General features: G+C 33.2%; 1 long non-coding RNA gene across 3 annotated transcripts; it reads left to right on the top strand.

Annotated features, from left to right (window-relative positions):
- The first annotated feature begins 7,415 nt into the window (after positions 1-7,415).
- On the top strand, positions 7,416-15,704 carry LOC114166581. Of its 3 annotated transcripts, XR_003599962.1 has the most exons (6): positions 7,416-7,767; positions 8,048-8,149; positions 8,992-9,184; positions 9,648-9,677; positions 10,446-10,516; positions 15,301-15,704. It is a non-coding gene; the product is annotated as an uncharacterized LOC114166581 (long non-coding RNA). The 3 variants fall into 3 exon arrangements; XR_003599960.1 differs by lacking the exons at positions 10,446-10,516; positions 15,301-15,704 and having other exon boundaries at positions 9,648-9,891; XR_003599961.1 differs by lacking the exons at positions 10,446-10,516; positions 15,301-15,704 and having other exon boundaries at positions 7,416-7,852; positions 9,648-9,790.
- The last annotated feature ends 860 nt before the right edge of the window (positions 15,705-16,564 follow it).

Genomic DNA, 16,564 nt, shown 5'->3' on the forward strand with positions numbered 1-16,564 from the left:
CTCCTAGCGTGCCTCTCCCGCCACTAGGCGGAATCTGGTTCTAGACCGCCTGGCGGCATCTCACACCGCCAGGCGCCAAGCGCCAAACAGAGCCTCACGACTCCGTCACTGCCTGGCGGACCCAACCCTGCCGCCAGGCGCCACTCGTAGTTAGTGGCCACTGCCACTATTTTGAGACCCTACCACCTGGCGGCTCGCTACTCGCCACTAGGCGCCATACCAGTAGTGCAAATGCTACTGGTTTTTTGCATATAAACAGATCCCAATGGACCCCAATCATACAACACACAAAAATTGTAGCACAATTATGGCACTCAAGGCACAGTTCCATATCTATATTATAAGTCACACATTTAATCATGTCACTCAATCAATTATTATTCTGCATACCATACTCTCCTTCATTTGTTAATTGAAACATGGCACATTCCACTAAACTCAACACCACAATCGTTATATACACAACAATTCCAAGAGAAGAAATAACATCATCGCAGTCTAAGCAAAATCTCCCATTTACATGCATCTTATCTCAAGTATTGTCTATTCTCACATATTCTTTAGTTATCCTTCATGTCAAATTCCCTTCCTACACTTTATGTGCAATTATGATCTGATATAGATTTACAATACAATATGCACACGCTCCCACAATTTCAAATACCCCTTTTCACAGTTATAATATATTCTACTACGTACTCATCTTGTTACCAAATTGAATATTCCTCCATCTTTTAACCCAACCAACATAGTGCACGTAAATACCGCTTCTAAATAAATTCAGTTCATGTCATCATAAAACTTTATTTAGCTTCCACATACATTTCCCTTATTCCATACTCATACATTTTTCAGTTCATATTCCATGCCTTTGATTCCTATCAACTCTCCCTTACACGCATTAAAATGTACCCCCTCACCCGTTTCAAATGAAGAAACCCCTGCCAACTAACCCAATTCGCACAGAAAAACCACCAGCGAACCCCAAAGAACACAACTCGCAGAGTCATCTCAAGACACGCTGTGCTCTGATGTGTTGCCTGACAGCAATCTAGGTTTCGCCAGGCGGTGCGTGCCAATCTGGGTTCTGCTAGATTTCTTCCGCACCCTTCGTGACCCCAAACAAGCCCAATTGTAGCAGCCACCATCATACTGATATAGTTTCAGGTGCACACACCATATAAGGTTCATACTAGCATTATTTCCATAACACCAACGCATCCATCACTTACACAATCCATGCTTATTCATCACCCACCCCAACATGAACCCTAAATCCCCAAATTCATTCACGGATGCATAAAAACATCAGTATATAAACAATTTTATATTTTTATACTAGGAACCAATTAAAATAGATACAATTTCTGAGAACGCACGTAAAACGAGAACAACTGGCCAAGTCAGTTCGTGTCGCCTGGCGGTACACACACCACCGCCAGGTGGTTCATAGAGAAAAACCCATAATTGGGTTCTATGACATGTGTCGCCTGGCGGTTCATTCGACGCCGCCAGGCAATTTCTAGGTATTTCCAGGATTACGAAGAAAACTCAGGAGAAAATAATAGGCATTGTATCATGATCATCAAGTATACCACGCAATCATCTAATTCATAATAAAAACACAAAGTGGAACTCCCCTAACCTGAATTTCCCTTACTTAAGAGTGGCACTTGAGAACTTCCTTGGATCACCAATGGACTCCCTTTGACTCTCCTCCAAACCAGTACCTTTTCCACATCCAACCTCATGTTTCTCCTCTGTAAAAACCTTCCTCACTATTTTCAAAATGACAGACTCAAAAGTGCTCTCCTTCTCCCTTAATTCTCCCCTTTAATGGTGGTTTATTAGCAAAAACGAAATGGCCTTAAACTTAGTTTTAATTGTCATTTAATTGCCTATTCTATTTGATTTTCCAACACCCTCGGCTGCTTCTTTAGTTAGGGTTTCCCTTGCCCCTTCACATTCATGCCAAAACTAAAATTAGCAAAAAGAGAATGAGTTTAGGTTTACCAAGGTTTGAACCCATAACCATTCAATCACAAAGCAATTTCACAACCAATTCAACCAAGTCATGCTTCATGATAATTCATTGAATCTTGAGATTATATCATCACTCTCCATGACCATATCATCTTATTAAATTAATAATAGATTAAATATCACAAAAAGGCATACGAAGGACTTGAACCCAAGTCCTCTCACACAAGTAAGCACTCCCAACCATTTAAGCTAATACTTTTCCACATCAAAACATTCTACATTAAATGCCTTAATGGCTTCTACTACCCGCATTTATTAAATAATTATTTAATTAATTATTAAAATCTCTCGGGTCTTACAGGTGCTGCTTTGTTGTTGTTTTATTATGTTGGTTTTCTCTTGGTTACACTTCAATCAACCTTCCTTGCCTTTCCTTTACTTGATTTTCCTATACCATTTGAAAAACCAAAGAAAAACCCTAAACTAAACTAATGTAGCTACTAAACTACATTGAATAAAAACCTAGACAAAATTACACCTAGTATATTCTATTTAGTCTAAACTACACTTATTTAGTAACTACACATAAAGCTAAGTAGAACTTCAATGTATTATACTAATGTTATGCCACTATAGAAATATAACAAGACTAAAACTCAGACACCTAATACTATTAGATTACCTATTCTTAGTAACCAAAACTATAGAGGAAGTAATGTTGCCACTAAACAAAACTATTCTATTAACTCTAATTGTAAACTACAAGACAAATTAGCAAGATATCCGTATGTAATCAATTATGAGCTACTTAACTATAGTAAATCCTAAGGAAAATATTATTAACTAATACAAAAAGACATCCTAACAAGCAACGACAAATATACCAAATCCACATAATTGAGCTGGCTGAATCCTAGCTCAAATATACCATATCACCATCAACCCTCCAAATTCAAGTTTCATGAAAGCCATGAAGTCCAAAATGTATTAAATAATACATGAAATTTTAAATGCAGTTCTATACAAACAACTTTGGAAATGCTAATGAAGTAGGTTGAGACATTATAAGTTGTATATTAAGTGTCAAAAAAGTATATCAAACCATAGAAATACACCCTATACTAAGGTAAAACTAAAACTGTAAACTAATCATAGTTTGACTTAGGTTCTTCTGATTACGACAATGATGAGTTTGGTAACTCTTCGGATATCTTACCCAATAAGTGAGATATATTCCCATAATATGATACTTTTAGGAGCATCTCTCTGTTTTACATTGCCTTCCATGTTGGACTTAAGTAATAATAGGTTTTATATTTCATAATGAATATAAGGGAAAATAAGAAGTATACATCCAAGCCAGTCATTGGTGTTGAGTTATGGAAGTGGAAAAGACAGGACAACATATTTTGACTTTTTGGCTAAGCACAACTAATGGGAAATGGGCCATATGAGGAAACCTTCTTTGCAAGGAATTTTGGAGCACAAATCCATGAGGCTGAGTAGCGAAGAAAACCCTCCCAAGAGGGAAAGGTCAAGTGCCAAGCACCAGGACAAAGGCCTGAGTTGAGAAGGAAACCAACTTGTGAAGAAACTCTTGTGGTTGAGAAGCAAAAGTTGGGTCAAGCACCGACCATAAATTCCTATAAATAAAGACCTCATGTCTTCATTCTGGGCATTGAGTGGAGTGTTAGAAATGTAGCAGTAAGAGAGAATAGGGTCTATGAGGCTCGATGGAGATGCTTTTAGTGTAAAACTTATGTATAAATGCTACTAGAATTGCATTGTAATATTTTATGATTAGTTGAACTCCCTCGTGTCTAGGTTTGATGTACTCAATTATGATTTTATACACTTTACTTCTTCGGTATTTATCTTTACTTTCATTCAATTGTTTATGGTTTGATTACAACTTAATGATCACTCATCTATTTAACTGGTTTGGATTGTGTTGGGAAACTAGTCTCAAACTGTGGTCCAATGTAATCATCATATATGTACTAGTGCTTTCGTGGTACCTAGAGGGAATGTCGAATGAAAGAATCTTGAATATGAAAGCAATGATTCATTTAACGAGTCTTGCATATTAAAGCAAGGATTTAGTCAACAAAGGAGTTGAGGAATTGCACTAGGTTTGAAATCCTTAGGTTCTAGTGATTCGGGAATGAACCTAAATTTACATAGAAAAAGTACTCCTAGAACAATCAATGATTTGTATAGTAAGTAAACAAGATGGTAGTGGTGTAATAGAAGAAATTTTTCTCCTTTTTCTAGGAGTTACTTGGTAACTAAAACAAAAGAAAAATATATAAATTAAAATAATTGTCCTAAATTATCCATGTAGCCTTAGATGTTCCAAATGATTCACATTTTTATAATAGTTATTGCATACAATTGCTCCTCTTGATTTAGCTTCATCCTCTGTCTCGATTGCTCTTCTCTCGATGTTTCTCTGTCTTGTTTGCCCTTCTCTCCATGTCTCTTTATCTCGATCATCCCCTTTGATGTCCTTTATCTCCATCGAGTTTCTTTTCAATGTATTAATCGTGTCTTTTTCTCAATTCTTTCTCTTGAAATTTATTTACTTTGACACATCTTTTCTCTGCCTTTAACATATTGATATGCTTATTTTTCCCTCGATTTGATTCACTCCTCAATGCCTCAACATATATATAATCAAATGTATAATCAAAAGACAATAGTTATATCTTTTTTATAAACATATCTAACCACTGAAATTTTGCTTTCATAGAGAAATATTAAATTTTGTCATGCACGAATTGTTGTTAAATAATGTCTAAATTTCTTTTACTAATAATAAAATAATTTAAATTAGTGTGACTATTTAATAAAGGTTGCATTAAAATAAAATTATAATTAGTTTCTTGAAAGAGGTAAATACAGTTAATTTGAAAAATTATAATAGGAAAAACTTAAACTGCACATAAAATGAAATAAAGATGGATAAATATTAGTCATCATCATCATCATCTTGTGTCGACTAAATTTGATTTGTGTATATTGTTTTTCATGTTCTGTTATTAACTGAAGCATCTTCAAGATTGGTATTTGACAATGAAGTGTAGTGAAGTTGCGTAATTACATTGGAAAAAGAGAAGATGGTGGCATGCCAATCCTAAAAGTTGCGTAACCATAACATTTATCTTTTTCATGTTTTGATTTTATGCAGTAAATTGAGACGATTGCTTTATCTAGCTAAATCCAATTACTGCATGTGGAAACTGGATATGGAAGGAAACAATAAATGACAATAAGTGAACAGCGATCATGTTTTGGTTGAACTTTAACTGGTGTTGAAGAAAACGTCACACACCCTCTTTGAGTTGGCAACTTTTTATTTGGGTGACGGAAAATGAAACGATAAATATGAATTATAATGATGGATAGTAAATATGATTTTGTTTGATTTCACATTTTGCAATAAATTTCTTTTATTATAAATATAATCTATCAGCTAATCCTCTTCTTTTCATAGTTTTTTTTTTTCATTATCTTTGAATGTCAAAATCTTGGCATGTAAGTTTTTATTGAAAATATTGATACAATCACAGTGATGATTAAAAAAATGTAAAGAAACATATCAAATTATATTATTGCTAAATTGATTAAGGAAACACAAAAGTTATACTTTAAATACAAGAACATCATATCATGAACCTAATAGGAGGAAAGAAAAACCAAGTAAAAACAAATTAAATGTAAATTTATTAGAAATCTAATATTCCGGTTAAAGTGACAGAAAAATATTGCCGATGGCTATCTTGGAAATAATGTTGAGAAAAATATTTTTAGGTAAAGCTTTATCAAAAAATCCACAAGAGAATACTTTTATTAAATTTATCTATGATGCAATGAAAGTTAATTTCGAGATATTTCTTTTCTTTATGAAAAAGAAGGGTGGGAAGCAATTTAAATGTTAGCTTTATTATCACATTATATAGAGATAAAGACAAACCAGCTCAAAGATAAAACAAGTAAAATATTTGCTTTAAACCTTCAAATAAAGAAGACTTCAAATTTTTTTTATTACTAATATTTTTCTATTAAATTAATTATAAAATTATGTTTAAAAAAATAATTAAATATGTTTTGGTCCCTTAACTTTTAATTAGACAATCTTTCCGAAGTCCGATAGAATGTAACACCATAACTCAATGAATCATGTTAAAATAAACTTTTCTTATTTCACTTAAATACCATGTTACCATGTACATCTATTTATATACATAAATTATTATATATATATATATAATAATAATAATAATAATAATAATAATAATAATAATAATAATAATTTAGTCATACATTATTTTAAGATGCCCTATAGATTTTTTATTCCACATGAATTTTCATTTCATAGTGTTTTCTGAATAAGTAATTCAAAAGCCTTTTATTACATTTCGGATAGTATTTGTTATATGAATTTTGAAATAAATTTTATCTACAATTTGGACGTACGGAAAGAATTTATGGACTTATAACAAATAAAAATCCATTTTGATGGGATATTATCTATAATAATATATAAAGTGATATCTTTATATCCATATTTCATTACTTCAGTTTTACATTTTATTTTATTTTAAAAATTAATTATTTTATAAATAATTTATCTTTAATTATTATTTTAAAAATTTCTTTTATTTTTAATTTTAAAAATTTCTCATATTTTACTTTTTAAAATTTTATATTAAATAATTATTTTAAAAATTAATTCTATTTTTCTTATTAATCTTAACTTAAATTTATATAAAAATTAAAAAACATGAACATGCAAACACGAGCGTATATATTTTCACCGGTTAATTTAAAGTAAATTCTGAATTTAAGCCCTAAGCTCATACATCATTTCAAACCTGGGCATTACTAATTGCAGTTCCACAATTTACTTTCTGCACCCATATATTTTAAAATATAAATTATATTCTCGTTGGATGTGGTGGTGGTTTTGACAATAGAGGATGAGGTAGCTTCCTCCATTTATATTTTTTAATTTCAAAAGATATATTATAAATTATACACTCTGAAATATATTATATTTTGAAATGTATATTTAAAAATAATATTGAATTATATTATTCAAAATATATTTTATTTAAACAATTTGAATCAAATATTTAAATTTTATTAATTTTATAATTAAGAGCTACAAAAAAAAAAAATTATCTACAAATAAATTAAATTTTACATACGAATTTTACGCACAGATTACATTATATACAATTTTTTTTCGTATGTAACAACAAACTAATAACTATCTGTTTGTCCATTTGTAAAATCCGTATGTAAACCAACACCTACCTTTCATACAAAATTTACATACTGATTTTAAATAAATTAAATATTAAAAATTTTAATTTTAATTTGTTTCTTTTACTTTCACCTAATGTTTTTTCTCTTCTCCCCAATTTCACACGAAAAAAAATTTTCACCCACAACTCACCCCACTCTCTGCACCTCATCACACTTCGCAACAACATCCAAATTGACCTCCTTTGAGCCACCAAAATCCAACGGATCGAGAGAGCGTCACATCCAAGGATCCTCGCCCAGACTCGTGTGGAGACACCTAGAATGGCAGCAGCGAGAATGGCGAGGTTGCAGAGGAAGGAGAGGAATCAGATGGTCTGAGAGGCGTCTGGCTCGTCGAGGAATAGTTCCTCAGGCACGAGGAAAGCACTATGGAGGCAATCAACCACGATGCCGTGCATAAGAGCGGAGACGAATGTGGAGCTGACGCCAGTGATGAACACGATGAAGACGGTGAGCCGAATAACTAGGGTTTCAAAATCTTTAACCGGTACAAAGCTCAATTGATTTGTGTGGTGTGTTGAACTTGCTCTTTTCGGTGGGTTTTTATCTCTTTATCCTACTCTGTTGCGATTTAAACATTTGAGAGACATTAAATAAAACACTCATTCACAGTCTGTCCAAAAGAATATGAATTCAAGTTTTTTAAATTTCAGTTTTCTATAATTTTGATAGTTTTATTGTATAATTAGGAAAATTTATTGAAACAATTTTAATTCATTGTTTGATGTAGAGTATTTTGCTGGAGAGAAAGAAAGTGTTTTGCAAGTAAGTTCATGTTTTGCAAAAGGTGCAATGGTGCTTATCATTGTTCGGTCTGCAACCTCCTCATAAGGTAGAGTTTGTAACCTTACTAGTGAGCTTAATATTAATTTTATACTGATGTTGGGAATTGAATTGGGAATTGTTGTTGAGTTAAAATTCTTGATGTGAATATAACCTGAATTGGTTACTGCTGTTGTCACATAATTACTACTGTCACAGCTAAAAATTTCAACGACCATGTGATTTGATGTTGTCATAGTCTAGTAAGGGTAACTGTTGTTGTTGCCATGTTTGTGTCACAACTAGTTGAATGAAATTCTTGGACCTGTGCATAGCATTTTAATAGAGCAAGTAAACGCCATTTGAAACCAAGTCTGAATTAATTAAATACACTTGCATAGTTTGAGCATAAATTTACTATGTCTCAATTTAAGTTGATATGAATTTGGTTAATAACTCTGCTGTTATGTTGTGCTGATTTGCTTAAGGTTGCCAATTGGATTCACGAATACCAATCATTTGATTCCATTCTAGATGTTTTTGATAGTGCATAAATTCAGTCATAAATACTTATGTGTGCATTTGTCCTGTATCCCATTCTGAAACTGTTGAGCATAGAGCATACCATGATAGCATTTAAACGTTGTCTGCTATATGGAGATTCTGATTTCACTGTTAAGACTTAAGCTGACACATATTCAGCAATAGATATAGGTTATGCACGATGGTTCTGTTTCTTTGCTGCAGTAGTTACATGCTTAATCAGATCTTTCACGTGCACCTTTAAGTTGTATGCTGCAGTAGTTATGCTTAATTAGGCACCAATATAAATGCACAGTATTTGATACTTAATGTTTTATTGGGCCTTTTTATTTCAAGAAAAAATATAAATGTTCTGGTGTTGATATTTAGGCTGCTGAAATTCATGACTTACCTGGACTTCCAGCTGGAGTAAAATTTGATCCTACTGATCAAGAGATTCTTGAGCATTTGGAAGCTAAAGTGCGTTTTGATATTCACAAGCTTCATCTGTTAATTGTTGAGTTCATTCCTACTCTTGAAGGGAAGGATGGAATCTGCAGCACCCATCCAGAGAAGTTACCAGGTAATTTAATACAAGCCACTTATGATTATTCATTTCCATTTTTCTCTCACTCGTTCAACAGTCATTCTTTGATAATACAAAAGTAACTAGTTTATTGTTATTTTAGTCAGTTTTCATTCATAAATTGATAAACTATATGAAATTAGAAAGATAAATATAACTTGTGGAATATGGTGCAATAAGGAGAAATGAGCGGCACTAATAAAGTGTTTAAAATTAATTTTTATCTGTTACCCCAAACAGTTTAGAATTAATAGAGACAATTATCCATTATACTTATTCTCTCTAATTATACATTCTACTCGATCATTATTTGTAGTATATATAGTTTAGGAATAGTTGGATTTATATAAGTTATATATTCGTATTTGCTAAAATTTGTGTGGTTTTCATAAATTAGTTTTTATGAAGATTTATAAGATGTTTATGTTATTTGACCTTATATATTTTGTATTATTTGCAGGTTGAAGACAATCTTCCAAAAGAATAATAGGTGTAGTTTTAATTTTGTTAGGTTTATTCTTATTATTATGACTTTAAGATAATTGTTTTGATCATGTAATTTGAACTATATTATTGAAATATATGTGACAATATTATTTATTATGCATTCAATCATATTTATTTTATTTTATTAATATTTATTTGGATTATATGTTATTATGACTTGATTTGGGATATGGCATTAAAACTTTATTAGATTGTTATGGGCACCAATTTGAATTTCATTTGAATTAGTGTTGGTTAAAGTTTATTTCATTTTATCTATATTGCAATTGAGTTAATGGAGTATAAAAAAAGATTTATAAACGCACATTACATACGGATTTATCCATAGAAAATGTCACTCATTAGTTACATACGGATCTATTTACGTAAGTAATGTCTTTATCAGTTACATACGAATTTATTCTGTGGGTAATGTCTTCATCAGTTATATATGGATTTATTTCGTATGTAATATTACATACAAAATTTTTTCGTATGTAAAATTACCGACGCCTATTTTACATACGGATTCTTTTTCGTATGTAATCCGTCAGAATTATTCAATTACATACGGATTTAGGGCTTTACATAAGAATTTTGTACATATGAAAATTGATTTTTTTTTGTAGTGAGGAATGTGGTCATTTCATTATATTTACAGGGTTGAAAGAAGAAAAGATGGATATATAGGAACACTTAATTTGAAATATTATTTTTTTATAATCTTGGGAAGTGATTGCATTGTTCTGACCCGTGATTCGTTCACTTGCAGAAATGGAGGGTTGCATCGAAGAAAGTCGTAACGAAAGAAGAATGGAAGAAAAAGAAAGGATGAATAAATCGGTAATGAATTTCTGAAGTGTTAGAAATAGTTTAAGTGTGAGTTAAAAGTTTCGTATTGAATAGAATAGACAAAGTTAAATACTATATAAGATCAAAGGTTCATATCACGATTATCTTAAAGTTTTGAATATAAAAGTTGTGTCAAATGTCTTATATGGATAAAACTAATGTTATATATATATATATATATATATATATATATATATATATATATATATAAAATTAAGGATGGCAAAACGTGTCAATCCAGCTCGTTTTGGCCCGGCTCGTCTGTGGTCTGTAAAAAATGGGCTGGCCCATCAAACAGAAACGGACCGACAATCACAACTCGTCCCGTATTGGATGGGCTGGGTTGGCTGACCGTCCACTTTTTTTTTCTTTTTTTTCAATTTTTTTTAATTTTTTTTAATTTTTTTTAATTTTTTTAAAATTTTTTTAACACCCATTTAATTAATAATCCTAATTAAAGGAAATGTCACACAGAATAATATAGTAAACAAGGTCCTGGAATATAAACGCTACTCCTTACAATTATCCCAAAAGAACCAGGAAAGGATTAAGACACATCACGATGCTAGTCACAAAAGAGAACAAGAGATCTAAAGTATTAAAAATAAAGTTCTAAGACAAGGTGGTACATGGGCCACAACCCTAAAGTAAGGCATAAACAAGCAGACTCCAACCTAGATAGTCTATGCAGCGGAATCACCATTTCCCTGTTGACCACGAGGAGTTCTCGCACTTGCTCACATCAATACATTGATGATAATTGCAAAGAGAGGAAACCACACACTAACAATCAAACAAGCAAAGGGTAAGCTAGAGCAGAAAATGATTTATCATACAGTTACATAAAATTTCATAGTCCAAGATGCATATGTCAACCAATCATGTTATGACTTGCAAACAATACACTAAGACTCAAGACTCGACTCATCCGAATACATATAATTAGTCGGATTCAGCAGATGCTTGCACTTGTGGTGGCCTTTACTGCTCTACCGAACTAATTGTTATAGTGTTTCATCCCCGACACACAAGGTTAACTCTTAAAGTGTTCCAAGCCTCCTACTACTCTCACCACTTGAGTATGTACGCTCTATGTGAGACTAACTAACTCTTTAGAGTGTTAGGATGCAATACTTACCTTGAATCCTTACTAAATTATATAAATGAGGCACCACCATGAACTCTCACTAACAGGGGTCATGGAATTACGTCCTGACCAACTGAGGCACCACCATGAGATCTCACCTAGAGATTCATGGAATTACGCCCTAACCAATGAGGCACCACCACAAAACTATCGTGGAATTACGTCCTAACCATACCAACAACATGTTCCATTAAACAATATAACATTCATTGCTCATACCAATTCCATGTCACTTTTATAACCAACCAAACCATACATGTCATATGCCCAGATCATGTCAAACTCATCAAACACAATCCCATAATTCATCTTACTCATGCATATTCACTAATTTCATGCTTTATCATAACGATTCAACCAAACAGGTGGCAAACACCCAAAACAAAGAAGGAAATAGAACCCAAACGCTCTCTCGCACAACTTCTCACTCAGTCTGACAAGTCTCGCTCAGGCGAGAGGGTTCTCTCACTTAGGCGAGCCCCTATCGCCTAGGCGAGAGCTCGAAAAGAGGAATAGTGGTGCTATCGTGTTCACTCGCTTAGGCGATATCTCCTTGCCTGAGCGAGATGGCCCTTGCTCAAGACTATAGCTCGTCGCCTGAGCGATAGCTCGTGCAACACCTAGGAGGGTTTTCTGATATTCTTACTTAGGCGAGCTCCACTAGCTTGGGCAAGATTATCAAATCTCCTCCTTTGTTCACGCAGGCCAGGACATAGATTAACCCAGAAAAATGTGGAATATACATCCATATCATGTTAAGCATCATACACACACCATAAGCATGAAACAAAACTGAAAAACAAGCAAAACACAACCAAACTCAAAACCCTAGCTTCCCTTACTTGGAAAGAGCTAGCCAAACGACTTTAACACTTAAGCGAATGAGCACGATAACTCCCGCAACAAATTTAAAAGCTGAAAACCTTAATACAGATGGGGCATAAGATTATTACAAGGAACCCTAACAGTAATCACGAAGACCCAAACTAGAGAAAAAGAGTAAGAACAAAAACCACTTACATGACTTAGAAAACGTGACTGAGCTAGCTTGATGACGAATGGGATTCAAACCCTAGCAGAGCCTCTGTGGGGAGAAAAGGGATAGGAGTAATGACTGCAGAATGAGGGACCTTGGCTGCTTTAGGGGCCTTGGCACCCTATGGGCCACCCCTTAGGCTTTGGCACGGCCAGCCATTGGCACCAGTCCGTTTACACAATACGGGTTAGAAAATGGAACTCTTCCGTCCTGTGACAGGTTGATGGACTAATGGGCTAGTCCATTTGGCCCGTCCTTTTTCTTAAAGAAAAAAATTGTTTTTTTAAACTTGATTACCTCTAAAATTATTGATTCGAAGTGAAAAGATAAAGAGGAGAACACTAAAGTGATATATGGAGATAAAAATCACATATTCATTCATGAAAATAAACTCCTAAGAACTTGGATTTCATTATTCACGTTAACTATTAATAAAAGTGAGGAAGAAAAAAAATATTGATATGGGCCACGGGCTAGGCGGCAACCAACCTGTCATGTAGCCTAACGGGTTGACGGGCCAAACGGGCTAACGGGCCAAAATTCTTGACCCAACCCACCTTTTTCTCTACGGGCTGACAGGTTGGCCTGTTGGACCTAGCCTATTTTGTCACTCCTAATCAACTATCTAAGTTTTTTTTCGTTTTTTAATCAATATCTACAATACCTTACCAAAAACAAATGCATAAATGAACACATACTACTTTTTTGGAAGAATAAATAAACATACAAATAACACAATGCAAATTTTATATGCATATTCAAAACACTAAATCCATGCAACAACATAATTAAATTAAATTAAATTAAAATTTAATAAAAAATTTAAATTAATAAAACTATTTTTTTAATGCCTAAATACTAATTTAGTCTTTATTTTTGTTGAGTTGTTCAACTTAATCCTATTTTTTTCTTCAATCAACTCCCAAATTTCGTTAATATTTCTCAATTCTAGTAACCTTGTTTAAATAATTAACAATACAGTGAACAGATGACGCAATCTGTCTAACATGGTATGTTTTCTCTAATGTGTGAATCCCTTCGTTCTTCCATATGAAAACATATGTTGAGTGAGTGAGTCACCAACATGGAGACAACATAATTTTTTCGCACGTGCCTCATTATTCACAACCAACATTGATTCATACTTTAGACGTTTTAAATGCGACTAGTAAGCATGACTCTGGTGATGGCTCCAGTCTCCAACAAAAGGTGGCAATGAGATGGTCGGTATTGGCAACGACAAAGTTCGAAGTTTTGCAAGTAAAAGCTACAGTGGAAAGCAAGAATCTCAAAGAGGTGCAATGGTCGTCGATGGTGCTTGAAGTTTTTTTAGATGAAGAAGAATGAAAAGAATGCACCCATGGTGGAGAAGAATGAAACCCTCACACGATGAGAGATCAATGTCACTGGCGCCATCGGCGTCCTCAGTTGCATCGCAACGATGCGGTCGTTGGTGCTTATCGTGCTTTGTGGGTCAAGGATGAAGAAGCTGTAGTGGATGGGGTGAAGAAGGAAACCCTAGCGTTTGTGAAAAAGAGTAAACAAAGAGAAGAGGAACACACATGTAAGAGAAATACATGTTATGTAAGACAAATTGGGGCACCATGGTCATTGTGCTGTTAATTATTTAAACGAAGTTACCAAAAAGGACTGAATTGACAAACATTAACAAAAATTAAGACTTGATTGAACAAAAAAAATGACCAAATTAAACAAACTTAAGAAAAATAGGGGCTAAATAAGTATTTAAGCTTTTTTTTTTAATTAATAAAGTTAAAATTGACCTTCAGCTCAGGCCGAGTATCTCGAATTTTAGTCTGGGTAAGTTCGTCTCAACCTTAGACCTAGATCCGTCCATCTCGACCTTTGATTCGAGACTATCCATCTTGAACTTCCGCCTAATGTAGGCATCTTGACCTTTGGTGTAAGACTTAGGAAAAATTAATGGATTGATTAGAGTCGTGAATTTTATCTAATTTAATTATTTTATTTATTATAAAATATGGAATAATTATTTTTGAGATTTAAGTTATTGTTTTATGTATTTAATTCTTTATTTAAGTATAGAATGTGATAAGATGTGTTTATAAAAAAATTGTGGTGCACCATATATATTGAGAAAGTTTGCAGTTTGGTGGTTGTGGTATGTGTGTTGTGTATGGAAGTATATAAGTTTGAATCTTATGCAGTGTTTATTTTATTTTTTTCTCTTTTCTCTTCTGGTGAGGCCCACGAAAAACTTTTTATTTCTCTCTCCCTTCTATGTTTGTTGCAACATCAAATACCACATCTTCTGTTCTTATTTCCTTATCAACCCTTGTTGCTGCAACACATAAAATAAACAACAAGATATTGTGATTTTGATTTTCTAAATTTCCTTTAATTTCTTGTAACCAAAAATAAGTAACGACCAGTGATGAGTCATTATTTTCCTCCATTCCACTAGCCTTTGTGTATCCATTTGATAGTTGTTCAGTGCTTAATTGTTTATCTTTAGTGTGTTTTCATTTGTTGGACTTTATTGAGCCACTGTTTCGAATTTGGGTTAATTTCACATTATTTGGCCTAATTTTCGTTTTTAATTATTTTTAGGTATTTGGGTGAAGCAAATTTTGGAGCTTGGACATTAATATTCAGTTTAAGAGAGTTGTCACATCATTTCTACGTCATTTCCACGTCATCTAAGTGAATGGGCCAACATTTGAGGCCCAATAGTGGCATTTTTGTAATTCTGAGTGACAGAATGACATTTTTGTAAATAATGGTGGCAGAGTTATTTTGACCACGAGAATTAGGTCTCTTGGCATGCAACAACCACAGCTTATTCTCCAACCTCCATTTTTACTCTCTCAAGCTTTGGTGGGTGTCCATAGAGGTGTTCTTCTCATTTTTTATGTTTTTGCACTAGTTTTTGCCATTTCTATTCACATTTGATAGCACCCAATGTGGGATTTACGTTTTGAATGCATTTAGAAGATTGGGCATCTCATTTTGTGAATTTAATTGACTTAGAACAAAACCCATTGATGGGGTTTTCGGATTTATATATCACAGCAGTGTTTTTCATTCCATTGAAGCTTTAAAATCTCTCTTTTGCTCTTGATTTGCGTTTTGACAATTTGTAAGTTAGGGTTTGATGCCTTGTTTTTGTGAATTTCGTTTTGAAGGGCTTGTGTGCTCCATTTCCATGTCTAGCTAAGCTTTTTGGATTGATTCATTGACAAAATTGAAATGAAACCATGAGATTGTTGGTCGTTCTTGGGTTGTATTCAGAATTGCATCTGTTTCAGGTTGCATTTTGATGATAAACACGTTTTTGATGCGTGCTTAATCTCAAATTCGTGTGTGCACTTTAGTGGCTTGTATTCATGCTTAATGTTTATGGTTCTGTCACAGCTTGCTTCAATCTATGAGTGTTAACTGCTTGAAATTTGTTATGCTTAATGACAATGAATCCATGGTAATTTTTGCTTAGTTGATTACTTAAGGTTCATGAGAGCAAATTCGAATAGAACAATCAATTTAGTAATCTGTGATTGGTGCACTTTAATTGAATCAAGGAATCATTGCGTTTTCATATAACTGTTAAATTTCTCTACATTGCGAATTTAATTTTGTGTGAAACTGAATCTGCCAAACCCCCTGTGTTATATTGTTGTGTTCATATGCAAAATTGAAGCTTTGGACAAAAATATTGGTCGTTGGGAGACGACTTGGTTCAACTTTCGCATACTGTATTTAACTATTCTAATTTGGTAGGGTGCGACCTCTATTAACCAAACTTTAGGGTTGCTTTATTTTTAGAATCTTAATTTGCAGATTTAATTCTAGAATATTAATAGAAAAGATTAAGGAT

Source organism: Vigna unguiculata, chromosome 10 (assembly GCF_004118075.2).
Source record: "Vigna unguiculata cultivar IT97K-499-35 chromosome 10, ASM411807v1, whole genome shotgun sequence".
Taxonomy (NCBI): Eukaryota; Viridiplantae; Streptophyta; class Magnoliopsida; order Fabales; family Fabaceae; genus Vigna; species Vigna unguiculata.